Source organism: Solanum tuberosum, unplaced genomic scaffold, assembly GCF_000226075.1.
Source record: "Solanum tuberosum cultivar DM 1-3 516 R44 unplaced genomic scaffold, SolTub_3.0 scf00381, whole genome shotgun sequence".
Classification (NCBI taxonomy): domain Eukaryota; kingdom Viridiplantae; phylum Streptophyta; class Magnoliopsida; order Solanales; family Solanaceae; genus Solanum; species Solanum tuberosum.
The window spans coordinates 359463-364505 of NW_006239304.1; the positions used below are offsets into that span (position 1 = coordinate 359463).

At 27.2% G+C, this 5043-nt stretch overlaps 1 long non-coding RNA gene across 2 annotated transcripts in view; it reads left to right on the forward strand.

Moving 5' to 3' along the window:
• LOC102579497 (uncharacterized) overlaps positions 1-5043 on the forward strand; it is a 25451-nt gene that overhangs the window by 13466 nt on the left and 6942 nt on the right. Inside the window, exon 3 of one of the 2 annotated variants that reach the window (XR_368477.2) lies at positions 4212-4457. The exons of the other annotated variant lie outside the window; for it this stretch is intronic. This is a non-coding gene — a long non-coding RNA (uncharacterized lncRNA). Of the gene's footprint in view, positions 1-4211; positions 4458-5043 lie in introns of those variants that run through there. 2 annotated transcript variants of the gene reach the window in all.

The following is a 5043-nucleotide window of genomic DNA, read 5'->3' on the forward strand; positions in this document are numbered from 1 at the left end:
TTACATATTTAAATGATGAAAAATAATAATCTTAATTAGTTAGTTTCCATATCTTAATATATTATTATATTTAAGTTCAGATATCCAGTTACTTTTTGGGACAACTTATATTGGGAAAACAAAAGAATATAAGAAAATAAATTCAAAAATAAACATAAAAGAGAACAAAAGAGAGAATTAACTATGCAAAAAAAGATTCAAAGCAATGACATTCCTATTTCTTTTAATTTTGCATGGCTTAAACACAAATATATTAAAAAGTATATTTCACATTTTAAATATATATTATATTTAATATAATAAATTCTGTAACATAATAGGAATTATATTTGTACATTCTTACACTAATAAAGAAATTAATTATAGAAAAATGAAGACAATAAAAATAGAGTTATTGAGACAAATATTCTATTATAAGTAAATAGAAAGCAAAGAAACTAACTGTATTTTCAAAATTATAAATTAATCACAATTTTGAAATAACTTTAAAATTCCTGGAAAACAACAAAAATGAAAAATATAAAGACTGCAACTTCACTTATTAATAAACAACTTGAAATCTCCTCGAAAACAACAAAAATAAAATTTTTAAAGACTGCAATTTTACACATTAATAAATAATTTATTTTTAATAAAACCAACTGTATTTTCAAAATTATAAATTAACTTTTCATTTTCATGTTCTATCATTTTTTGTTAGTAAAAATTGCTCCACCAAACTATGAAAGTATATGTACGTATTTCTTTAAGTAGCATATCAATATCCATCGACTCGTTTCATGCTTTTGTGTTTTAAAATATTATAGCCCACAAATACAATAAACTACTATTATCAACAAAAAAGTGAGATATGAATTTACATTAAGAAATAAATTTTTTGAAGAGTGTTATCAATATAATATAATCAAATTATCTAAGAATTACATAGAGGTCTAAAGAGAATAATTTAAAGGGAAAAGAGCCTGATATACCCCTCAGCTTTATCAATTAGAGCTGATATACCCCTCATTATGGTAAACTTTATTATAGATGTCCCAATTTTTTTTCAAATACAAAAACTAAATAACAATATAGTGGAAAAAAATTGTGTTAAATTATAATATAGCCACAAAAAAAATTGGTTTTAAAATTTTCTCTTTACACTAACGAACGAAAGAAAAAATTAAAATAAGAATAAGAAACTCAAAAAATGATAATCAAAGACTTCAAAAAATAATTTATGTATAAAAAAGATTAAAATATACCTTGAAATTCGCTAGAAGGATCATATATACCCCTACATGATTTTTTTAAAATTTAAAAGTCAAAAATATAAATTTAAAACTATTTTTTTTCACTTCCGTTAAATTAAGGGTATATGTGAGCTCATTTTGTAACGGTAGGGGTATATGTGAGCCGTTTGTATAACGGTAAGGGTATATATGAGCCACTATCATAACGAGGGGCATATCAGCTCCAAATGACAAAGTTGAGGGTTATATCGGACTCTTTTCCCTAAATTAAATAATTTTAAAAAAAAAACTTAAGATTTATATCTTCACGAACACAAACAAATAATATTAAATGTATGATTTCAACAAAGAAAGAGTTGTAATTATATTAGACATATCAAATTATTTTACCTTGTAAAATCAAATTATGTAATCAAATAAGTAAAAAAATTATCTAGCAAAAGAAGAAAAAGATAAAGAATAAGGAGAAAATTACATTTAATCATAAGTCCTCCTACACATATAATCATTTTTGACAAAACATAAATAATCCAAAAGGAAATAATATAATAGAAACATTACTTCTTAAGCACCTAAAAAAATAAAGAATAATCAATCTATATAGCTAAAAATCCATTAATCTCCATCTTTGGATGATTTCATTTCATCCTATATACAAGAGTCAAGAAAAATAATAACAAATTATTACTCCTAAAATGAATCTCCATTTTTATGGTTATAAAGAGAATCATAAAAATAACAAACCAAAATAATTTATCCAAAAGAAACAAAAATATGCTTTGACATATTAGCCTTACTTGCTAATTAAAAGTAATATATGAAATCATATTTCCAAAAGATAATGTACCTTAAAGCTTAAAAATATTGTAACATTCTACCAGTAATTCTCTAATTGAAGATCACTACAATATAACACACAATTTTTGGGTGATTTTATAGTGTTAATATAACCTTCTACATTAAATAATTAGAGGTTACAATTATGAAAGGCTTGAGAGGTTATGAATATGAAAGGTTTGGGAGTTATGAATATTATTAATTCTAATTTAAGAATAGAATTTATATAATTGAAGAGGTATAAGTTAAGAAGATGATTTTGCAAGAAAAAAATAATTGAGAGAAATAAAAAAAAGGTCAAGAAATAGAGAGGTGCCACATCACCTTCTCTATTGGCTTCTCAATTATAATCTATTCACTCCCACCTCCTCTACACCTCAACCAGTGTGGCCGTCCTTTCACCTTATATGTGAACCAATCATTGTCTGAATCATATCCTCCTTTTAAGCCTTATTCTGTAGCCTTATTTTGTGCATATATAATTATTGTTGAACATAGATATACAAGTTGGAAGATTGGTATTAAAATCATCAAGTTTGAGCTACATGATGAACATTTCAAGACCAAACATAAGGATATAATATACTAATTTTAAATTGGAAAACTAATAGTTATGACAGTGCCGTGATGTTTTGAATTGGAAACTGAAATTTAGGATAATAATGTTCTAAATTTTGAACTGAAATATCCAAACTTAGAATAGCAAAATTGATAATGTTAAGTTTTGATTAATATTTAATACTTTATACTTATAAGTTGCATTTAGAAGTTTTGAAGTGAAAATATATAATTTAGGGATACAATTTCTTGAAATTTGAACTGAAAAATTCAACTCATCTGAAATATTAAACTAAGAAAATGAACATGAGGATATAAAATTATGAATTATGAAATTAACTCACAATACCAAAACTGCCCTTATTTGTCTCATCACATTTTCTGCATAAGGTACAATTAGTTTAAGATGTGTTAGTCCTTTAGAAGTGCCACTTCTAACTAAGGGTAATAAATATATAATATAGGAGTAAAATAATAAGAGAAAAGAAAATTGATGGATAAAATGTTCTTTAAAATTTGTATAAAATAGAGAAATCTCATACCGTGCTAATTACATCCTATTCCGGAAGTCTTCTTAATTACAATAATTTTGAAATTTTCATTGCTCTCAGATACATTACTCAATTGTTCGATACATTGCAAATGATACATTACTTAAGATTCAGTTGCGTCGGATATATTCCTCTACTGTCGAATACATTGGTCTCTACTCCGTTGTTGTGTCATACATTCCTCTATTATCGGATACATTGATCTCTACTGATTCTGTTGTGTCAGATACATTCCTCTATTGTTGGATACATTTGTTTCTACTATGTTGTTGTGTTGGATCCATTTCTGTATTGTGGGATACATAACTATATATGAACATGATTCATAATGGGAGGGATGTATCCAAGAGGAGATTTTTGTAATTTTTATAAATGGTAGGAAATTTTACATACATACTACTTGGCTGGAATATTAAAACTTTTATTCAATGACTAAAATATCCCAGCACATAGTACAATTTTTGTGGCCGTGTTCAGGAGTGCACGTGGTTTGCTTACAAACTAAATAACAATACACGTGTCAACAGGGAAAAGATGAAGGCTCATCCCAAACAATTAACTTTGAATCTTGAATTAGAGTCGCTAATGAACTCTGTTTACTAATATTGCAAGTGAAATTCTCATCAATGTCAATAGGAATTTTGAAACGCGAATGAGCTGTTTGTCCTCCTGGAAGTACTATTTGACTCCTCTCTAATTATAAAACGTTTCATACACTTGCCAATTAGAACTTTTGGATCCTCACTCGCTTAAACAATTGTGTTCCTGAGTGAGGCAAATGACCGAGAAAAACAGTCAACTTCTAGAAACAGACCTGCTTTGGAAAATGATTGATTTCAGATTCTCTAATTTTCAAGCCTTCAAGTACAATTTCACACACTTTTCAAGCTTTTAAGATTTGTAGGGAACCATAGGGTTCTATTTTGGATGATGTTGTATTAGTATTTAGTAGTTATTCTTAGATAGAAGTTATGCTTTTAGTATCATCTAAATTTCTTCTGTCATTTTTGTATTGTTTGAATTGCAACTTCAGATTTATTAGCAGACTGGCAGACGATACCAAAACACCATAGTTTATCATATTCATAATTACAATTGTGGAATTGAGAGGGTGATCATACAATAGGAGACTAATGATGTTTGGAAATGATTTAGGTAATATTCATTTCCTTAATGAGTTATTATCTGTATTTTTGACACACATAATATTTTATGAAGAAGTTTTCACATTTTATGTCATTATGCATGTGGGATAGGTTTTTCTTTAAAAATTTCTTGTTCAACTTTTCCTTTAAATAAGTGAAATTAAAGATATATAGTTTAAGAGGAAATGACAATAGGGTTGCGGACCGTCTCAACTTCATTTGAAAGTGTCACGGCCGAAAATCTTCAAGCACACAAGAAGAGAGATGATACATGCAAAGAGTGAAGAAGAGAGAGAAGCACCAGAAAAATTTGTGAATACAAAATGGGGCTACCCGAAAGAAGAAGAGAAATAAGGAACTAAAGAGCAAACACGTGTTAAATAGTCACATATGGATCCAAGTATAAACTATAAAGTAGACATTTCTTAGCTTGTTGCACAATTTGTATCCTCTACATATGATAAACAATGACATGCTAATCTTATATATCAAAACTAAAGCATCTGCTATATCACTCTTCAAAGTAAGGGTAATTATTTTGGTTGTATTACATTAGTTAGTATTTGCAGATCGTTCAAGTTGGCATCATACTGATGTCTGTTGTACATATTCTAAATATTTCTAATAGTATATAATATATGATATTATCCATCTTCTGCAAAAGGTATCACCCTTGATTCATTAGTATTAATATTTTTACAAGCATAATATTTTGACTAT